Below are 24195 nucleotides of genomic sequence, written 5' to 3' on the forward strand. Positions count from 1 at the left end.
TGTGTTTAAAACCTCACGTCAACAACAATGGGTTTGGACAGTTAAATTTTTATTCTCAACATGAATCACTTACTGTGTTGTTTGGAGTGTCCTTCACAGAGATCTTGAATATTATCATACCTTCAGGGAGGGGGGAAACATCCGCCAACTGTATACTCCTGTATGCGATTACGATAATAGTACCTATCGTAGTGAAACTTTCAGGACATTTAAATAGAAATAAATTTTTTCGCCAAATAAAAAAAACACTTGCAAGGAATGTGTTACATAGCTACATGGCGCGGAATATATTTTAGGCAGCTATATCAACATTTTTTAAAGGATTTTATACGTATATTTCTGAGTTTATTGTAAGCGTGCACAATGCGTAGCATATCGGTTTAGTAAGTCTAAGTAAGTCAGTTATATTTGGAAATAATGCCATACACATTATATATAATGTAGCAGAGGAAAAGCATGACTTTCACTACTGAATAACTTTGCTTGTTTTAAGGATACAATTTTTTTATTAAATAGTCATATTTTAAAGCATTTTTGAAATCTACATATCTTAATTAGGTACGGAAAACAACGTCAATAAGACGACGATCTTCTTTTTGGATGCAAATTCGGAGCCTCTCCTGAAAGCTTTGCGTTGCTTCCTCCATTTCAATCGCCACAGCTTCAATTTTTTGACGAAAGGAAATTCGTAGGTTTCTTCGATAGTGTGTGGCTTGTTCACTCGCATTCTTGATTTCAAGTAGTCTCGCAAGAAGAAGGAAGTCACAAACCCGACAGATCTGGAGAGCGTGCGGGACAAGAAACACAGCAGAATCGTGGAGTGACTTGCCCAGGAAACATCTGTCGATGCTCCTGCCGTGTGAACTGCTGTACCACCCTGCTGGAACCACATGTACCTCGTGTTCACCCGATTCCTTCCCAGTTCTGGTCGCGGGAAGTTGTTTAAAATTTTGATGTAGCGTGCTGATGTCACACATGTCACGGATCTTACCCCCTTCACTCTCTTCAAAAATTCAAGGACCAAAAATACACATCTTGGAAACAGCGCACCACACTGTCAGTTTTGATCTGTGGAAAGGTTTTTGGTTTAGTTCACGTGAGTTCTCCGACGGCCGGCACCGATAGTGATTCACACCAACATAGCCATCGAATGACGTGACATACCCAGCGCTACAGCCTGTCGTTTTGGACTAGCAGGAACTGCTCTTATCACTTCGTCAACGTTTTCCTGAGTTTTCACTGAACGAGGAAGACCAGGTGGTTTTTTTCCCCCATCACATATTAAGTAGCCTACTTCTGAACGCCTCAACCCATCGGAGTATGGTTCTTTTATCTCTGACTGCACTACGACGTTCGATATTAAAATTTCAAACGGAAAAGACGTCGAACCGTGAACACAGATATCATTGTTTCAAAAAAAAAAAATGTTCGACTGCAAATACGCGATGTCCTACGCTCCAACGCCCCAAAGCGACTGAAACTGCGTAGACTGAGCTTTTTGCCACAAGTCTCTGAAGGTCACTGCCGTTGAGTACTAGCGGTTTAAAAAACATACTTTCCTCTGCTCCATCTGTATATCCATCGTAAGGTTTTCGCATAATTAGATGTCGAAGTACCTATTTCAACATTCAGGATGCCTGTGCTATAGGAGAATTTAGTTAATTGCGTTTTTTTAAATTTTCCATGTTAAGGGTTTATGAAACTGTCCACTTCCTGGAATTATTTAATTTACTCTAAAATAAATTTACGCAAGATTCTTGAAATATTTGACAAACTTTAGATCTTAGTATTTATTGATTACAAAATAAATTATGTTTGCTGGGTGCTTTTTTTTCTTTCAAAACGGTGCAAAAGAAATAACTACAAATACCCATAGTCTTTACAAAAAATTAAGCACGCAGAGCGAATTTTAATGATTTCTAAAAAAAAAAAAAAAAAAAAAAAAATAGAAAATTAAATTTTATGTTTTGTAATTTCTTAAAGATTTGTGAGTAACTTTCGTGCATGACAGCAGGCACCAGGGTTTATTAAGCGTGCCATAATAATGTACCATTATCAAAGCTTGTGTATCATGTACCATGACGAAGCAAATGGCACTCAAATGGTACCACTATTCGACTGCAATGTAAATTAACAATGAAACAAGTAGGATTGTTTTGTTTAAATGAAATAGTGTTGTAAAAATATTGACAGGATTTTAAGTTCTTTCAGCCTTTTTGTGTGAAATGGTGTTAAAACAATTATTTTTTAAGATGTAAACCAGATAAATATTGTTATTTCTGTTCTGCGCAATATTTGTGTTTGATAACAGTTACCATGGGCGTAAATCCAGGTGGCCAGGAGGGCCCTTTTTGCGCTTGCAAAATCGCGACTGTGACGAGGTTGATAATCCTAAACGTCAAAATTATTTTTTATGGAAACCTTTCTGTATATTTTGAAATTTTCTGCTTATTGCATGCATAGATGATAAAATATGGGCAGTACGCAACATACAAGCACCCTTTCCAGAGATGTGTTGTGTCGTTCAAAACCCTTGCCCAAACTTTTGGGCCACACGGGTCCCCCCCTTGCGAATATCACCCCCCACCCCTCTTGCGAATCTTACAGATTTGCTTCCCTGCCAGTAACGTGACGTTTTGACGACTTTTCAATAACTGATACGAATGAAGCATCATATTGTACTTTGGTTCCGTTGTACAGTTATTCTGAACTAGTTAGCTGAATATAACACTTTAATTTAATACACACGTAATATGTAATAAAAATTCTATTTATCTTAATATGATGACAGTTAAAACAATTTCTGATATACATGAAATAACAAAAAATATTTAACAATTTTTTTTTTACTGGAGAAACTCTTGAAAAATTGCATTGCATGTTAACTGTCTCTGGTCATTCAATAATAATTTTCTTTGCTGTGGATTCGATTCAATATACACCAGGATGACAACCATGTTGGCAGTGCGATTCGTATGAAGGTGATAAATTGAAGAGAGTTCGCAAATACATTAGCTTGCTACAATTCAAATGTGCCTTAACACACATTCGCGATAAATTTAATCCTATCATTAGCGCTGGAAAATTGAATCAACAGTGGTTGGAAGAGACTCATATTTGCAAGAAAGAGGCCAAAAACTTAGGAATTATATTAAACAGATAAACGTGGCCAAAATAAAGGCTAACTAAGCAACGGCTCGTCAGTTTATCACTGGAAAATGCTGAAACTATCGGCCTTGCCAAAATATGACGCTATGCTACCCCCTCCCTCCCCCCCCCAAAAAAAAACAAACATATATATTATCTTTGCGCCACGGACTCGGCAGCAAAGCTGGGAGGAATAGGTTAGCGAAGAGCAATGAAGATATTGCAATGTAAGCGCATGAAAACAGAATTCATTCAGCGTTACAGATTCAGTCAGTGAGTCAGCTCTGCGAACGTATTTATATTCTGAATGTTCTGCACCATGGTAAAACACCGTCAGTCAGCCCGACGCATTCAACCAGACGATTGACTCGGGAATCAGGAGACACATCCGGGCTGGGCGCACACAGACCAGAGACAGACGCGACACGACGCGACGCCACGCTATGCCTCGCGACATCCTAACACCGTACTTTCGTCACGTCATTTCCGACCCACACTCTCGAAATAAAATTGCTGTCGGGATACTCCTTCAACGACGGATGATATAAAAAACAGGTCTCTCCCAAACTAAAGGAACACAATGAACGTGCTACGGCATACCTTTCGTAAATGCGCAGAACGCTGTCGTCGCATAGCGTATGATCGCGACAGTTTTGTGGCGTCGCGTCGTGCCGTGTCTGATTGTGCGTGTTTTACTTTTATTTAAATAAACGGAAGGCCAACTGCTGTTGGACACGTCGTGGTTTGTCGTGCCTCGTTCTGTGTGTGCCTGGCATTAGAATGCGGGTTTTTTTTTTAAAAAAAACTGCGCGAAGGTTGCCCACCCTGAAGGTCGCATCGCTAATAATCCCCCTCATTCCCCCCCCCCCCTTACATCTTTCACACACGCACACGTACACACACACACACACAATAAACTCGAAGCTCGCGTGAGGTTGCTCCACGGGCCGGTAATTTCCACGCCTGCCGACCAACCAAGTGACTGACAGCTGCCGCTCGGGAAAAATTACGAGTAGCTCCCTCCCTCCCAATCCACCCTCCACGCGTGACACGCCCCTTCGCACCCCTACCTTTCCCTCACTTGCCCCATGGTTTACCTCTCTCGCTCTCGGAAAAACACACATTATCTCTCTCTTTATGACTTTCTCAAACATACACACTCTCTTTGTCTCTCCCCCTTTCTCGCAAACTTACTCTCTCTCTCTCTCTCTGTCTCTATCTCAAAACTTAGGAAAAAAAAAATTCAATGTGTCTCTGTCTCCATTATTTTGTTACGAACGCGAGAGACAAGACCGCGATGCGCGCCAGGTTCGGAGCTGGCTGGCGGCCACGCACGGCCACTGACGTCACGCGCCGTCCATTAACGTAGGGCATACCACGCGTACCTGGCTGGATTACAAGTGTCGTCACTACCCCTCTCCCCCTCCGCTCAACGAGAATCGTCACGTTTTGGGCTGTTATCACTTTTAGCAGCTTGAGAATCCCAGGCTTACAGAGGCCGCCGCGTGGAGTGGCGTGAATAGGCGTCGCTGTTCTTGATGTTTCGGGGCGTAGGGTCGGCCTGGGATGACTCGACCCGTCACAGCCGCTCTCGTCGGTTTGAGAAGGTCGATACAGGTATTTAAGCAGCGACATCGGCCACCGCGGGAGTTCCCAGAGTGTTCCGAGAGTTTGGAGAGTTCCGCGAGTGAAGGTAAGTGCGACATCGGCGAAGAGAGTGAGAGACCCCCACAAGAGTGGCGCGATGCGGAGCGACGGGATCGAGAGAGTGCGACTGAGTGGCGCGAGACTGTGTGTGTGGACAGGCGCGAGGTAAGGGGCGAACCACTGTTGAGCCTATTTCCAGTGTGGAGTGCGAACAGTGGAACTTGACAGACATTGAGTGACTAGAAAATAAACATTTTTTAAGTTCTAGGAAATGGTGATCGGGCATTTTTAAGTGCAATTATTTATTAGTAATGTAAATATTAGTAATTAATAAAACTGTAATAAAACTTAATTCGTCTATCCCATACGAATCTAGTTTCCCTACATAAGTCGTAATAATATAACTCTGTCTCTCTCAACATAAACACACACTTTCTCTGAATCTATGACTCTCAAAATTACACAACTCTCTATCTATCTCTCAAATATGCAAAAAAAAAATCGATGTCTCTCTGTCTCAGACATACACAAACTCTCTGTCTCAAACATATGCGCACTCTTTCTGTCTCTCTTAAATATACATATAAAAACTCTGTGTCCATCTCAAATATAAACACACTCTCTCTCAAATACAATAACTCAGTTTCTCTGCCTCTCAATTATGCTTACATACACACACACATATGTATGTATGTATATATATATACACATATGTATATATATATATATTCGGTGCATCTCTTCAACTTCAACACGACCTCTAGAATATTTTGACTAAGTCTTTTCTAACAAGAATCACTGTCCGGTTATTCCATCTAAACAATTATTGAGGAAGGTTATTTTTTACAAGACATTCGCAAAACGTTTCAGAACAGCTTATTTATGAAAATAAGTAATTCTTCTGCTATTAAATAAAGGGAAAATAACGAAATTGCATAGATACGAGGAAGCAGTGTCACACATCCCTTTTGAATACTGAAGCATTTAACGACTCCCTGGTAAACTCAGCTCATCCACAGAAGCTGACTTATCAAGTGAAGCAATTATTATTTTTTACATCATGGGGTCATGGGATGTTTAAAAGCTGGTTTGTCGGAGGAGTTAGTTTTCCGCTCCTGTGCAAAGAAATAGTTAAGAAAAGGTATCCGCTACGAGATGATGTGTACATGCGTGTTATATGGCCTCTTTAATTTTCTCTCAAAACAGGCGGCTCGTTCTCAGAGCTGCCCCCTCTCCTGGTACGAAAAAAAAACTCAGCCCGGCTAAGCGACATCAGTCCACACTTTTATAATTTCCGTGCTCGGTTTTATCTTCGTCGTCGAGTGTCAACAGAGGTTTTGTTTGCACGACGCGGCGAGAGGAAACTACGGGTAGAAGGAGAGGGAAGACGTTCTTCTAGCTTGGCTTGGTTCGACCGCACTTCTTCTCCACATCCACCTCCGACACAACTTTTCCTACACTTTTTTTTCTCTTCTCGTCTTCTCAAAAAAAACCTAAACACACCCCCTCCCCTCTCCCCGTTCACGACCCTTACCACACAATCCTTCGTCCTCGCGCGAGAAAGGAAAACATGAAAATCGAAGGACAGAAACCACACAAAGCCAGGGCCCCGCCAACAGATTACGCCCTGTGTGCAGACGTTCCGAGGAGGAAGGGTCCCGACGGATGAGAGAAACGGAAAGGAGACAAACACCTGGTGGTATCTAATATCCGGATGACTGTCCTCCCCTCCTTCCTTTGTCCCTATCTCAATTTCGTCCGTAATAGAACGACTACGTAATTCCGCAACATACGTATGCATTTCTTGTAGCGGGAGACTATCAGTGGCAGTGAGTGTTAGGAAAAAGGGGGGGAATAGAAATGTAGCACCTATTAAAGCCAGCATGTTTTCTTATTTCAATAATTAATTAAGCTGCAGACCATACCGAATCACAGTCACGTAACAGAAATCCTGATCTTCGAAATGCTTCCAATGCTCTTTTTGGCTCGTTAGCCATCCTGAGACAACAAACAGTGACCGTTCTTCACCAGTGCGGCTTGGGCAAGAGCGGGCGAAGCGAGCAGGTGAAAAGAGCAGTCAAGTGTGACAAAGAGAATCTGCGCTCGGAGCACAGTAATTCCGGATGGAGCTGTGTATTAAATTAGTCGCACGCGCAAAGAGAAACAGATCAACAATCAGCAGATATTAAATGTAAATGTGAACACATATCTATAAATATTTATGTATATTTTTTAATGGGTACGTGTAGTCATTTACGCGCGTTAGAAGTTATACTTACTTGGCGTAGTAAAAAAAATTAACTTTAATTTTGCATACACATGAATATAAATAAAATAATAAAAAGACTGATGTGATGTTATGAATATATTGGTAAAGTACAAATTCAGTCAAATCAAAAAAGATTAAATAAATACTCAGTAATTAATATTAATGTAAACACTTGTAGGTATTAAATAATTCAATTTAGTTAAATAATAAAAATTATTTTAATTAATATTGAATATCAATAATAATTTATTAATTGTAATTATTCATCATTATCATTCAGCAAAGCGGTCGAGGGTTGAGGAGTGCGAAAGATAGTAATAATAACATTTCTAATCTCATTTAATGTTTATTATAAACTGGTGTCAATAACAGGCCCCATCATGAAGACGTTGGGAGGAATTGACTTATTATTCCAAGCCAGCCTATTTAGTAAAAAGAAGTAGGCTACAAGCGATCCAAGCTAGTTCGTGTGGTTTGTACGGATAACGTTTAAAAAATAATATTAAAAAAAACAGAGAAAGGGGTAGTTTGGGTCCTCGCCGTAGTTTTTCCGTGAAAACGTCGGGATAAAATCATAAGTGTTTCGTATTAATAATATATTTTTTATTAATAATCAATCTCTCTAATACGACAGCCACACGGAGTAGTATAATGGCTACAGAATAGATAAATCACAAGTTTATCGCATGCAGTAAGGGTAGTTAAAGCATTGCGCCTCGCTATGCACGATATGCACACTACGGCGAGCAAGATGACGTCACGGGCAAACACAAGATAACTTACAGACATGATCTATTCGTTGTGGCCTCACCCATTAGTTTCGTAGTTATTAGCGATTCAAATCTGAAGTTATTTTGTCACACAAGAAACTTCGACGGTCACTGTAGCGAGCGAATGGACGTTTTCACGTCAAAAAAAGTATCCGTTAAGGCGGGGCGTGGCTTCATCTTAAACGCACCCCCCCCCCCCCCCCGGATACTCGGCGTCAAATGGCCGGGACTCCAATCGCACGGAGTAAAACAAGCGTGTAATTGCCGGTTCGCAACGCGGAATTGCAAGGGGGTTGGGGGACGTCGACCTATAGCGTTTCCGTAAACACCTCAAGGCACCCTGGAGGTCAGTTGAGAAGGGTTTAGCGGTAGGAGTCGCAGGGGGGGGGGGGGGAGAGTAAACACAGCAGTTGCGGAGTATTAGCGTATTACCATCCCCTACCCCCCCCCCCCCCAACAGGTACAGGGAGAAGGGAGGGTAATGGAAACCCAGGGATGGGGTGCGATGTAGTGTCGGAGGGCTTGCGGAGGAGGGAGGGGTGTCCATGGGTGGAAGGGGAAGTGCCATCGCGTCGGTCGATCGATCGGACGCTTCCCCTCCCTCCCCTCTCCCTCATCGTAACCCCTATCTCCCCTCGACGACTCACGTGACACCGCAGCTGCCAGATAGACGCCGAGCGCCGTCCAACAGCGATCCAACTCCCCAACGCATACGCTTGATCCCAACAAATGGCGAGGGTAGCCAACCTTTTAATAGTGATTGAAAACCACAATAATAGGTAATAATTAATTAAATTTCGTGATTGTTATCTTGTATGGTGTTCTTACCATCAATAACAAGCAAACAAGAAGTTTGTAGAAGCTAAGGCAGGGTCTACATGGATGGAGCGAACCTGAAGAATGCGTGACGGCAGCGACAGTTCCCCGAGAAAAACCACAGGCCACGTTTCCCACTAGCGAAAATCCAAGTTCGAGCCCGCTGTGAATCGAACCCCGGTCGCCTTGGTAGGGGGGCGGGTGTTCTAACCACTCGACCACCGCGCCTCTGTCGACGTATCATTCATCATTAATGTTTGTGACTTGTTACGTACCCCAAATTATTCCAACGAAATCATTTTACGACAGCGACATGTTTTGTAGCGGTTCAAGCACGTTGTTAAAATGAAACATTGCCCAAACACACATTTTTCCATCTGGAAAAAAATTTCTCCATAATTTTCAATAAACCAGTTGTTCAGTTCAAGCTTTAAAGGCGTGTTATATAGCCTTGTGAAGCACGTTTTGCCGTGAGTCGTGTACATGTTTTCAACTTAATGTTTTCGTAATGGACCTGCAGTCTAAGCTTGTAGGTCGAATTTTGACTCACCCTGTGAGTAAAATTGCACCTCTCGCCTTAAGAAGGTAAACATCCGAAATTATTTTGCTTCTAATATTCGTGTTTTTAGACAGGTAATTTTTAAACATATTTAATTGTTTATCAAAGCTTTTTTTTTTACTAAACAAGTCCTAAATTAATGGTGTTTATGAACTTAAAGTCAACATTTTATGTCAGCCCTAGCATGTACTGAAAATGAATGCATGAAATCAAGTGGTATATAGTTTTGGAGAAACCGCTTGTAGCGTTCGTCTTTAAGCACTTCTAATATAAAATTTTTATTTTTATTTCATAAAAACTATAAAATAAAAACGTTTAAGTAGAAAAAAAATATTTTATAAACAATTCAGAGTAGTTATGAATTTATTTAAAATTTATGTGCAAAAAACACCAGATATCACAAGATTGGTTCTTCTTCTCCATACTGCACAAACATTTTAAAAATTCTAGTTTTCCAGCTAATAATTCAAGAAGTATGCACTATGTATATATATATATATATATATATATATATATATATATATATATAATTTTTATTGAAGTTAGACCACTCAAAAAGTCGACAATTTTAGCCATGTAAACGTAAATATAAAATAATGACCTGAAACGGGACATGCATAACACCCTTAACTACCTGCGAATTGACGGTATATCCTCACCCACTTACAGTAACGTTCTATTATTTATAATGAAAGCTGATTAAAAAAATAAATTAAGGTCATCTGTATTCACTACTTCTGCTTATTGACTGTCTACATTATACTCGTGCCTTAACACCAAGCAACATTAGGTTCACTTCGCAGATTTAGCGCAGCAATTGTTTCCCGCCATCTTAGATTCACCCATTCTTTCCATAGTAACAATTTTGAATTATTTATTTAAATTATTGGCATGAAAAGGCATAAACTCTATCTTAACGTAATATATTACAATGTTATAGCTGTGTATTTATTAATACATTTTTTTTTCCAGCACGCCGGTGTTGACGGATGTCAGTTTAGAGGTTTGAGGAATACTTTTCGGGAGGCGCTGTCATACAAATAAATGATACAATAGCAAATCATGACATTAAATAAGTCAGAAAATGGCCTTGGAATATGTACAGCAGTTTCATACAACATTTGACGAAAGAAAATTTTAACACTTGAATTTAAGCATTTAATTACACATAAAAAAAACCAATATCAATTTTAAATTACATATTCGGGCTCGGTAGAGGTTACCAAACCACCATACTAACCCCCCCCCCCCCCCCACACTTAATTTTCCTGAAGCCGCACCTTTACTTATCTGTAATGTAAACTCTGGCTAAAGTTTCGAAAAACCGAAAAAGGGTAATAATATTCCTCAATTCTATGTATTTTCAAGTTGAACCACTGTGGATTTAAAAAAAAAAAACCTACCTGTTATTTCATGTTTTCTTTTTCATTCAACCAGCAATGCTAGAGCTCTCCGATGCCGTCTTTGCTCGAGCCAATACGAGCCCGCATTGCGAATTGTCAACCGGCGTCCCACGTGACGACACACCAGCGTGTCTCTTGGCCAAGCATGATTAATTAACTTACCCTTTCTCCGACATTCGCTCCTTTCTCTTTACTCGCTCACTCACTTTCACGCACTTTTGCTGCAACAGTGCATTCCAGTAAGTGCAGGCCTCCAACAAATTGTTGTGAAACATTAGACTGGTTGGTTCTATTACAACATGCTAGCGAAGAGTTAGGTCACATATTCTATTTTTTTTTTTTTTAATAATTTTCTGAGCAACGCCTTCTAACATAAATTGTAATATGTTTTGGGGCACTCTGGATGTAACTGTAGGTATTGTAAAATGCGAGCATAAATAGTTTCGAATCACTTCATACGCATTTAAAGCACAAAAATGAAGTTTAGAAAAAAATTCTGCTAACATTCTTTTGACACCCAACAACAATAAATTACAAGAGAGCTATCAAAAAATACAGAAAAAATATCTTAATTTTTAATAATGAAAAAAAGTTGAAATAACCAACACGATGTGTAAGAAATAGCCTTATTATTTTCATCGGTAAAGTATCTCCATTGATTATTTATTGGTGGCCCCATTATTTCATAATAATTTAATACTGCATACCATAAAGTAAACGCATAAAAACTTTATGAGTATACCTATTTTATAGTTTTTTTTCTGTCCAAAAATACGTGTTTTCAGTAAAACTTTAAAATTAAACTAGTGAATGCAAGTGCAATGGCTCTTAAATATACTATTCGAATTAATATACCTTTCAGAAATCTGACCACTAACAACGATAAATAAAACTGGTGGCGAAGTGACATTGAATATTTATGAATTATCATCAAGTGTAGTTCGGTACAGAACCTGATTGTCTACATCCTCCAGCAGTCAGTCGGCGGTCAAGACTCTGAGATGTATTTATTAATTTTGGGTTAAACATCTCGTTGACAGCAAGTTCATGAGACACGATAGCACATAACAAGCAAGAAGCATGTAATAATTTATTTTATTTTATTGACTCATTTTATTTAAATTTATAATAAAACAACTCTAACATAACTAAGTTCATCATAATAAAAACCATACACAAAAATTGAAAAATACAAATAAAATATAAAGTAAATTTTATAAAATTCTATCACATATAAAAAATATTAAATAATTAAAAACCTATAAGATGCTAAAAAAAATAATAAATGGACATTGAAGTTGCTTGGCTTCTGGGTTGTAGCCGCGTAGAAGGCGAATATCTCGTATCACGGACGTTTCGGTCGAGGTTGCGGTCGTCATCATCAGGGTAGCATTACCTACTGAGGTTCCTTGGTGGTTCTCCTATATTTTAAAACTCTCGTCTGAGAGTATTGTTACAGACATCGTTATACACAAGGTTCATAAAAATAATGTTTAAAATTTTCCTAATACTGCATTTTTTTAACCTCACTGAACCATGTTATGTTTTAAAAGAATTTCCCGGACATGCGTCATTGCAGTTTTGCACTGATTTGCATTGAAAAAAAAAAATCATAAATGCAAAATGAGAAATAAAAATTAAAACATTAACCCGCGGAAAACAAGCCTAAATCAGCTGATGTCAAACAGATGAACCCAACGAAATTTTTTTTTCATTTATGAATTTTTTTCAGCCCATGACAAACAGTGCAAAACTGCAATCTCGTACGTCCAAGAAACATTGTATTAAATCTAAATTCCCCACTGCATGGATCTTTCAAAGAACTGAAGATGTAACATTCTCCGAAACCAACCAAAGGTATGATCTGTATTGTGGTTTGTTTAGCGAGGCCGCGGAGAAGCCAGTCCAGGTTGACCGGACAGGAAGTCTATAAGCCGGGTGCCGTGGGATGCCCCGTCGTCGGAGGAGACGAGTCGAGCCATAACGCGCGCCTGCTCGCCCACGAGCGAAGCGCCTCCAAGGCCGTCGGTGGAGAGGGGACAGTCCTTCACGGCGGACTGCGTATAGGTTAGGTATGGGCGCCCCAGTTCGACGGCGTGCCCGGCGCCACCTTGACCCACTGGGCCAAACACTCGCCAGACGACGCTGTTATCCGAGTCAAGGCCGCGCGGCGTCTTTCCCTCCTACCCCTCTTCCACCTCCACCAACACCAACACTCCAACTACCTCCCCCCTCCCTCCCGACCACTCTTCATCAACTGCACTTCCCCTGCAGCGGTGCGGTGCGCAGGGCTTCTGAAAACTATCCGAAAACACTGCTCGACACACGTCCGCGTGGTGTCTGTAAGCGGAAAAGCATTTGAAGACTACGCTGAGGAGGATGAGTGGTTCTGTTTCTGGATTTTCGTACGTAAACTGAATTTTCAGAAGGGTGAAAATTGTTTTTGAAGTTATACTTCTAATGCGACTTCCAACAAGGTTGCGTTAAACGTTTAACGCTCCTGGGGAGGGGGAAATGGAAAGAGACAGAGCGAGAGTGAATGCGTGGCACTCGAACGCGCTATTGTAAGGAACTAAGTAGAGAGTAAGAAAAAAAAATAAAGATCCTGACAGTTTGTAGTGTCGCCATATTTGTTTCAATTTTCAATACCCTTTTTGTATATTACAATTTAAATTGCAGAAAAAAAATCATGTTTCATAGACACACAAATAGTGAGTGTGTGTCATTTCTCTATGTCCACGAGGTCTCGCCGCGTCAATTTTCTCCTTGGGGCGAACCCGTCCGCTTAATTAAATAAACAGCTTTTATCGTTGAATGATTTCATGATATATTTCTTTAAAATCTGCTCTCATAAAAAAGTTAGTTTTATAGACATTCAATAGGTCTCTCTCTCTCTCTCTCTCTCTCTCTCTCTCTCTCTCTCTGAAAATCAATCTATGAATCGTTACAAATTTATTTCCTTTATTTTTTAGTTTGATTTGATATAATATGATTTCACTAAAAATCAATTTCTACCCCTTCCTGTTTTCATTTCCACATTACGAAGTTTCACTTCTTCCGATCGGAGGGACTCCGCGCATTATTTTTGCATGCAATTAATAACTATTTTTAATGATGCCAAAGAAGTATAATTTGTCACGCGCGTACCTAAGTACACGCACCCATTTTTTTTTTTTTTTTTTTTTTTTTTTTTTTTTTTTTTTAAGCGTGTGTTCGGGCATGAAAAATCCGGTAGAAATTTTTGACAGCGTTCGAGGGATTCGCACTTCCGCCATACAATGTTATGGTCACCGCTCGAATATCATAGCTGACCTTTTGCGCGACGATGTCGACAATACCAGAAGGGCTGCACTAGATAAGGAATACGATGTTCTTGTTGTACACTGATGATCTGTTTGTACCAACACCAGAATGTCATTCACATTCATAGCTAAACTACAAGTAACTTTCATTAATGTGACTTGTGAAACAACTTTAATTTGATTTATTTAATGATTATTTTGACTCGAAAAACATTTGAATGTTGAAAAACCATTTAAAATTTTGGTTTTCACATAGATTTGTGAATCAATAATTATTAAACCGTCATGTTGGTGTCCTTGAATATTTAAATCGCACTCGTCAAAAGATCGTTGCTTTTTGCATATACCTGTCTCAAGTATTTTAAATAATAATAGGATGCATGAATATATTAATAATGTGTAGTGCCTAAATGTAAAGGAATCAAGAGACCTCGGTAAACGTTTGTGTTTAAATACCAACATTTAGGTTAGTTTTTGTGTCCCCATGCGTATCAGTTCTTTTTTTAAAGACACTAGTTAACATTACATTAATTTTTTTTTGCGTATTTGCGTTATTTATAGCTACCACTTCCAGTAAACCCAGTTTTTATGTATGTGTGTGCCATGCGCTTTTGAAGGTTGCAACATTTCGTGGTGGAAAATCCACTTCACACTCGACTGGTGTTTTCTCAATCACAGAGTTTATCTTTTTATAGCCTGTGTCGTAAAACTTGTCTCATGTCTAACAGTTCTCAAGTGAAGTACCTACCAGTGGTATCCGCCTCCCAACTTTCACTTGCAAAGCACTATACATAATTAACAAAAATGATCAGTACACTTTCAAAAAATCATAAAAGTAAACGACGTGGACTATTTATCTAACAATTCTTTCAGTCAATAGAGAAGACCTAAAAGTTTTTTTTTTTCAAATGTTTTGGATTTGTTAGTTGCAGGTTACCTCCGCTATAAGCAACCAAGCGCGGCTCCAGAAGGGGGGCGGTGGGGGCGATAGCCCCTCCCGAGACCAATTTTATTGATTACTTACTTACTTACTTACTTACTTACTTATTTACTTAAATATTTAATTTCATATGTTAAACTTTTATCTCATCAGAAGTTGCATAGAGCTACTAAGGTTCTGTATTTGAAACCTTTAATTTGTAAATAATATTCCAAGGCCAATATCTGACCACTTTCATTTTTTGCAACTACGACCTTTCTTTGTGCGATAGCCCCTCCCGAAAAGTCATCCTGAAGCCGCCATGGTAAGCAACTAGTGATTATAATGGTGCCTACCGCATGGCAGAATAATTGGAAAGTTATCGGAAAGGGAGGCAGTAACTGTTGTGCAACGTGAAGGGAATACCTGAACACACGTCTCCCTGGGAGATGACCTGGTCGTGCTGGCGTCGACGATGCGGCTTGGGGCAGATGCCCACCGCGATCACCGGACTGAACCCCATGCGATTTCTATCAGTGGGGTTATGTCAAACACAAGGTGATGGTGCCGCCCCTGCCGCTATCTCTGCCGGGTCTGAGACAGCCAATCGCGCTGACAGTTGAGTCCATCGCCGCCGACACACTGCACAAAGTGTGGGACGAGTTTGAATACCGCCTGAATGTTAGCCGCGAAACTTGCAGGAGCGCATATTGAGTCACTTTAACTTGTTAAAAAATTCGGCGATTCCATACTGCGTGAAAAAAAATTCAGGTAAATCCACCTAAATGTTTATTTTTTTATGATTTTTGAAAGTGTACTGATCATTTGCGCTCATACTGTATAATGTTTGTTTAAGACCGACAACCATATGAAGTTGTTCAAAAGACTGCTGACGGAAGAAAAAAACAGACGCAAGGGGAAGTAAAACATTGACACTACTTTTGAGAACTGTCGAATTCCAGACAAGTTGCACGAAACAAACTATATACCTAAAATTTACTTTCTAAGAGATGCACTTTACTAATCGAGATAAAGTGAAACGTCTTTTTTTTATATATATTTCTGCCTGTCTGTTTCATAACAATATCCTCTCCTGGGTTTTGCAAATTAAGACACACTTGACGATTTAAACTGTAATTACTTTAGTGAGCTCACTACAAGGATTAATTAAAAATAAAAAGTTCCGGTAGCTATACTTAACTAATATGTTTTTGTACTGCAGAACATTGTGCATTTAGGATCCAGAACTCACACAGCAGACAGAAATAAAATAACGACTAAGCAAAGCGCGCGTCAGTTCCTTGCGCCATTGTCTAACGGACGCCAACCCTTCGCGCTGTCGAAGGGAAACAAAAGACAAGCGACTGCACCCTCGTCTTTCAACTCGAACCTCCTTCACAAAGCCTTTTGTTCTCCTTACTATTGGTTCTTTTTTTTATTTCTATCACGGCCTATCCACAGCTTTTGCTATTGGTTACAAGTTGGCTTGGTCCCATTTTGGTGTGCACAGCTTTATAGCCTCAGCCACACCCCCAACCCCTTTTCTTCCCGTTCGTTGAAGGGTGGTTGTGGGGAGATCTGCATGCGAACCCACCCCTGCGACTCTTTTCTCTCCGCCGCCCCTTCATAAACCGGGGCATAAGTGAATTAATCACGAGTGTTGCGCACGCAAGGAAAGGAAGGGGTCGTCGACTCGCGAACAAGAGGAGTTCGAAACGGGGTCTCCGTAATGCCGCAGTTGGCTATGTCTTCTTTTCAGGGAACAAGCGGAAATAGAAAACGGGTAAACGTTGTTACTCCCTTTCCACACCCCCCACCGCCAACATAACACCATTTCCCATTTCCAGCTAAACCGTCGTTTCCGTTCGGTAATAAAGTCTGGCGGCGAACGCGCGCCGCTACAGTCCCGGGGGAAAATTAGCACGTAAGTAATTACTTTTTAATCGACTCGTTTAACACGCCGGCGAAACTAATAACTGGCAACAAATAGTTCCGTGGAGGCGAAGTGCTTCTGCGGGTTGATTGGAACTTTGGAAAATAGCATCATAGCTGCGAACAACGGCAAAAAAAAAAAAAAAAAAAAAAAAAACAATAACCTTACCAGTCCGTCCGGTGACAAAACTGAAAACCGGTTCCGCCCGAGAATGGATCAAAGCTTAAACTGACGTAACGAACGAGAAGGCGCGCCAAAATGGCAGTCCTCCACGTCTAACACACAGGATGTGATGGAGTGAACTTCCACGTACGTCGTGGTAGATTATTAGGAAGTTATATATATATATATATATATATATATATATATATATATATATATTACACGATGTAATACGGTATTGCATGGTTCATACACAATTTCAAAAAAAAAAAATTCATATTGAATTTATGAATAAAACCGTTTAAAAATTATCCAGGGATCTTCGTAAATTTACAACTACTGAGGTTACTTTCTTTTGGGCTCGAAATCATGACAGTCATAATGGAGTACTTAATAAAACCTTCGATATATTTTTTAAACCATCCATAACACATTTCCTTTTCTTCCTTTCACGTACATATTAGCCCTGTTTAGTAAAGAGCACAGAATTCTGTAGTTGGGATGTTACAGCATCTAATAGTTTCTAAGACGAACCAGTTCTCTGTAACTACGTAGAATGCTTAGTTTTGTTTTTGGTGCTTTGTTCGTTGAAAAGTCTGAAATTTTACTGTACATAATAAATTCCTAACAGTGTAGTCCCTTAAAACACCAGTGCAATATCACTTGTTTGTTATCTTTTTAACGTCGCACGGTTTACAGGGGCGGATCCACCTTAGAATTTTTGGAGGAGCGATTTGTTTGCTGGGGGGGGGGGGGGGGGAATTAAGCAGATTACCGGAAGGTTTTGGGTATGGAATAACTTCGAGTTAAATGGGGAGTCAGAAATTTCGAAATAAATCGCACCGTTGGCTATTTCAACGCTGACATATCGAAAATCATTTTTTTATACCTCTAGTTATTTATTAGTCATAGGGGTTATGGGAGGTGAGAAGGGTAGGGCGAATGTCTCCATCGCCCTTCTTTTGACCTACAACTGCACGGTTGTACACAAAGGCCTAATATGGCCGCCTGTCTGAACATTGAGGCTGACAATAAACCAGAAGACTTCAGAGTTCTTATAAATACCAGTAATAAACATTCCGGAAAGATGATGGCAGCAGAAGAGATTGATTACACGTCATGGTCAGATCCCAAAATATCGTCGATCGCCTGAGACTGGCTACATACTATAATGGCTTGTTTTATTTGCATGTGTATAAAATTAAAAATATATACATTGGATTTCAAAAATGATTGTTTTATTTCTCACAATCTGATTTTTAACCAAGAATGAGTTCTCGTAATACAGCTTCATTTTGATTGTGCTTCCAAATGTGCTTCCTTTTTAACGTGCCTCCAATTGTGCTTCCTTTTTTTTAATGTACTTCTGTGTTTCCTCTTTGTCGAATGTGCTTCCGATTGTGCTTCCTTTTTTGATTGTGCTTTCGGTTGTGCTTCCTATTTTAATATGCTTACAATTGTGGTTCCTTGTTTAATGTTCTCTCCAGTGGGGAGAGTGAATATTGGACTTATTAAGGGTGTAATTACTTTGTAAACAGACAATTAAAATGTTATAATTAGTTAATAGTGTAAATATTAGTTAGCTAAAACACTACTTAATTCAATGGGCCTATCCTTTCCATAACTGTTTTTTTCTCATACGTAACAATACTGACATTTTTATGTTCATTGCACACGAGAATCAAATTGCAGTAACATATACACATACACTCACGAAATGTTTTTTTCTTATATTTGATGTTTTCATACAATAAACTTGTTTATATTTTTTTTCAAAAACATATTTTACAAATCAAAAAGTCAATTAAAAAATTAAATAATTTAGAGATGTTCTGACACTATAGAGTTTTTTACTCAAAATTTGGCATGTTTCTGGGAAAGGTTTTACCAGCAATTTCCATGTTTCTGCTCATTATATAATACTTAATTTATATATTTTGTTTATAAGGGCCATATATATTTCACAAAAACATATCCATACCAGCTGTTCGTTAAAACTTTGTAGCGTTTTCTGTGTTTCGTGGTTTTCTGGGTTTATTGTGCACATCTACTGTCAGCACTCTTCGTAACCACTTATTGCGGAAGCCGACGTGTACTGAATGGCCCAGTCAAATGTGGCAAAGACGTCTCGTGCACACTGCCGCCAATCAACAGGGAATAATCGCTAGCGCTAGAAGGTATATCTTATTGCAGTCAGATTTTTTGTCGCAAAGAAAAATACATGGCACCGTTAATTATTAATACCGAATTTTCGGGAGGATTGTATGGAAATTTCAACTTCAAAGTATAAAACCTAGTTACTGTAACCATCCCTTAACGACGAACTCCGCCTATTGCTGTTGTTTTGCTCCGGCTGCTACTGGGTGAACACGAGATTGGTTGCGGGGAATAGTGGAATAAAATACTTGTAGTGCTGTAAATGGCCGATCACGTAATTTGGCTGCAATGGCTCAGGTTTGACTTACGTTTGTCTCTAATTTTCTTAGCATTTAATAATCGGCTGAATAGTTTCCTAGGAAGACTTATAGAATATCCTGGGGCTGGCTTATACGCTTATACGCCCCAGAAATGAGGTAATACTAAACAGTGCCGTGACCTTTCGAAGGCCGGGTTCCCTTCGAGGCGGTATTCAGACTCCCTAGTCTCTCGTGGAGGCCTTCTGTGCCCCCGGACCTCTCCCGGTCCACCAACCAGAGCTCATGGCCTAACCTAGGCCCCGCCCCCCGTAGCCAAATCACGTGACAGTGGGCAGAGTTTTATTATGATATTAATGAATTTTTTTGCATACTTTAAATTGGTGCCCTTTAACATAATCTTAGCTGGTTAGATTTTACATTCGTCAATTACTTAAAGAAATAGTTTAAAAAGTTAACAGTGAGTTGGCCTTGGATGCTGATTCCCTATTGGCCGGAACCGAAGAAAGAAAGAGACCGGGTCAGTCGACCCTTCGGACCGTTAGGCGGGGTCACCACGTGACAATGGAGTTCCTTTACGCCCCGCACTGCATGGTTCGAATTGTTACATTTAACATCTTACGTATAACTTAAAACACGCATAGTATGAATCAATTTATATCTCAAACAATAATAATAAAACATAAATTAAAATTAAGGAAACGGGCGCATTACATTACCTAAGCCCCGCCCATCTCTTAGTCACCGGAATTGTTCATATTATGAACCTACCTTTCGATCGTACTTGCACGCCTCCGGGTCGGGATGCTGAAATGTTTCGTTGTGTTCCGAATCAAAACGACAATCGGGTAACTGTTCCCTAAGTTCCCTCCGATTACGGTCCACAGTTCGGAAGGTGACTCGTGTCGCGGGTGGTGGGGGGGGGGGGTTGGTGGGAGAAGGAAGTGCCAGAAGTATCCCCCCCCCCCTGGCCACCAAAAACTCCACACAACTAACATTTCCAGGGGAGAGGTGCGGCCGGGCGGGAAGATCTCCCGGATCGATGGGTTTGGTGGAGGGGTGAGGGGAGATGGGCGACACGGAGAGAGGATTCCCCGCCCTCCAGGGACTTCCCGGCCCGTCCAGCCGAGGGCCCCGGGATCGATACTGGGCGGCGGCGCGCGGTCATCCCCCCCTCCACCCCCTCCCCGCCCGCACTACCTGCCGCGTCCAGCCCGCGAGCCCTCCACACCGTCTCATCGGCGAGCAGTCATGTACTACATGTTCATAAAACTATTTCCCAATTGTAAAATATCCAACAGTATCAACTGTGAGCGTGGTACAACATAAGAGTGTTGGTTCAAGGTCATAATCAAAGAGTAACTCAAAAAAGGTTTTAAATAAGCGCTGTTGTGCGAATACTGCTTCTCGCTTGGGGTATAGGCTATATTGGCCGGAGCTGGGACAGGGTTTTTAAGGGTGAGGATTGAGTGTAGGTCCGTTATCTTGAATTGTGACGTCACGGTATTTTTTGTTTTTGTTTTTCTAAGGCAAAAGTCTTTCGAGGCATTTCGAATTTTTGATTTTTTCTGAGTAATCAAACGGGAAATGTTTCCCTCGGAACGGAAATTTTTCCATCAAAATAGAGAAATTTCTATTATTTTGAGGAATTTTGAAGGTTAAGGTCATCCGAGATGGCCACCGAGATGTCACAAAATCAAGATGGTGAACCTGCACTCAATACTCACCCTTAAACCCTGTCCCAGCTCCGGCCAATATATAATTATACTACTCCTATGTGCTACCTGCCGGGACAAGCTAAGCCGCCAAGGCAGGAACCTAGCCAACTAAGTCTGCACGTAAAAAAAAAAAATTGGTTGTCTGTAAAGTCGGTTTACGGACGATAGTTTAACGTGACAAAGTCATAACAAAACATTAATGAAATGATTGCATGCTTTTATGAATAAAATTGAATCAGTTTTATTGAATTATCACTATTTTGTATGGATACAAAGGAGTGAAATGAAATCTTCAATTTAATTGATAAATATACTTTTATTTGCACTCCTTAATTCAAATATGTTAAATACTTTAACGAACAGATTATTTTAACTATAACGTTTATACATGTTTGCTACTTAACTTCTTCCAATCTGTGTTATTTCCGTTAAGGATAGGAAGATGATAGGAAAAGTAGGAAACGAATGGGGGAGTGTTTCAAGTTCAATGTGCCTCGGAAAAAAGTCAAATCGATGGTTGTTCCAATCGAGTGGAAGAGAGATAGATGCGGCGCAAGCGTACAATGAGCGTAACGGGACACAGCGTAACGGGACAATGTTCCGTAACGGGACAACGAGTCATCCTTTTTTCGTGCGTGCAGCCGGCGTTCATCGATTTATTAGACGTTGTCACGTCGAAAACTCTCCCCTCCATTTCCCGTCTTGAGGGCTGGAGCGGCCAGCACCCGTGCCTCAAGGGGTTGTTCTGGCCACCAGGTGGTCTCCGTGACTGCCACCCTCGACAGCCGACCACGCCGACTATCCCGGCGTTCCCTGAGCCAAGGACCTTCACCCCTCCCCCCCTCCCCCCTCTCTCCCTTCACTACCCGCCGGCGACGAGCGTAACATCGTACTCTCGATAATCGGCCCCTTTGCCCGATTGAACAGATTAAACACGGAAACAGGTTGCCAAGGATTTCGGGGAGGAGAAAGTAAACATTGCGACACGTGTTTTCCAAGTGTAAACGGAGTTGTTCCCCTTGACTCCCCGTTTTAGAACTGTGCAGTGTGTTAAGTTTCCGTATCATTTTAAAGAATGTGGTCGTATTTTTTTTTTTTTACAAAGCTAGGCTTATCTCTGATATTTTACTTCACTGTAATGGACTTAAATAATGAAATTTTCTAGAATTGTTGGTTTTAAAAGTTGCGTCGGTGATTTAATGTAATTTCCGATTAGCTATATAGATTATGTGTGGTCGGCGAGGGCACTTACTTAATTGTAGGTATTTAACTATTCAATTTAAATTATATTTTTTAATTGGGGGGGGGGGGGAAGGATGTTGAGGTTAGTGGGAATTATTCTGCCCCGATGTTTCTATAAGCTCCGCTGGAATCGAAAATTAGGTTTTATAAGTTTATTTTACTGCATTAAATTTTTTGGTCAATAAATATTTTAACAAGATAAAGGTCACACCTGAAATATTATTGGTGATATATATATATATATATATATATATATATATATATGGAGACGACACATATGAACTATGTACTCAGTTTCCCTTGTGGTATGGAAGTTTGGAGCAATCCCTTCCCCATAAAGAGTTACTGGATAAACTTACCTAAGTTTCAGGTAGGAACAGTGGTTCTCAAGAAAAAAAAAGTACAATTCGAATAAGATCTCCCTAACAGTTACGTAGTCTGTTTTATTGGTAGCTTATTTGAATGTTTTTTAATGTGGTTTTAAATTTTTATATGTTTTAATTTATTGTATTGTTTTATCTTACATAATAGTTAATTGAATTTTTCATACAACATATATTTTTAATAAATAATTTTAGTTATTTCTTAGTTTTTAATTCAATGGCGTACATAGTAAATAAACAGCACATACATAAAGTAGACTAAAAGCGTTCGCACACTAGCTTGTTTATGAGAGTTGGTCTTTTCTGTTAAACCTACTGTATTTGTGTAGGATGTAAAAAAGGGGGGAAATACCTGTAAGCATATATTTTTATGGGATTAAGTACTTTGAGGACATAATACAGACGTTTAATAGATCCAGGGGCGCAACAACAGGGGTGGGGGGGGCAAGGGTATTTTGCCGCCCCCCCCCCCTCTGAAACCTTGAAGTGGGGGCAAACGGGGGCAAAGAAAGTGCTGTGTAATCAATTTTCAGATAGTAAAACTGCTTAAATAGCACCATTTTCCACCTTGAAATACAAATTTTCCCGGGGGAGGACCCCCGGACCCCCCGCTTCAATAGGGGGGATCGATGATTCTTTATAAAAAGGTATATTTCCCCCCCTTTGGAAATTTAGGTGTTGCACCCCTGAATAGATCAACAATAATATATGTGTATATGTATAGGGAGGGAGAGAGAGAGAGAAATAGAGAGGAGATCTTAGTTCATTACAACTAAAATAAATTCCTTATGACTGGAAATATATTGAACAATACAAAACAAAAAGAAAGTATTTTTCTACCTTTTCGGAAAATCCTTCGTTAAGTAAATATTTCACATTTTGTGTTTTTTCAACTTTTCACTACCTAACCGTTTAAAAACTAAAATATTTTCATATTTACTTAGGCTACAAGAAATTATATTATAATAATTGAAAGAGCGTCATATTTCCGTCGGACAGCCTTATTTTTAATCGTCTTAATCACATAAAAGGTTGGCCATCATCAGTTTAAACATTTCCAGTGAGACGGATACTAAGGTAATGGCTGTGTGAATGTTTTAAACGTGATTAATACTTATTTTAACATGGCACTGCCAAAACTAATACAAGACTAAAATTTTCCTTCTAGATATATAATTTTTCATTTAGAAGTGTCTATCAATGGGTTCTATTTTCAGTTTGAAATTTTGTGGGTAAACGAAGTAAACGTATGATTATAAGCTCGTGGGTCATAAACACTGTAGTGAATGATATGACGGTTTATAGCTGTGAATTCAAGTGTTCAGTATGTATGTAAGTTGTATAGTCAATATCATCACAAGTGTTATAAAAAATATTTATGAAACTGGAAATAGCACCTTTTGAATAGAAGCTCATCAAGAAGGGGCGATTGAATTGTTTCCCATTGGATGGGCAGCCCTTCAGGATTTTTCTGAGAGTGGTTAGTTTGTAAAGTAACCTAACCTAACCTA

The sequence above is a fragment of the Bacillus rossius genome, chromosome 7 (genome assembly GCF_032445375.1).
Source record: "Bacillus rossius redtenbacheri isolate Brsri chromosome 7, Brsri_v3, whole genome shotgun sequence".
NCBI classification, from domain to species: Eukaryota; Metazoa; Arthropoda; class Insecta; order Phasmatodea; family Bacillidae; genus Bacillus; species Bacillus rossius.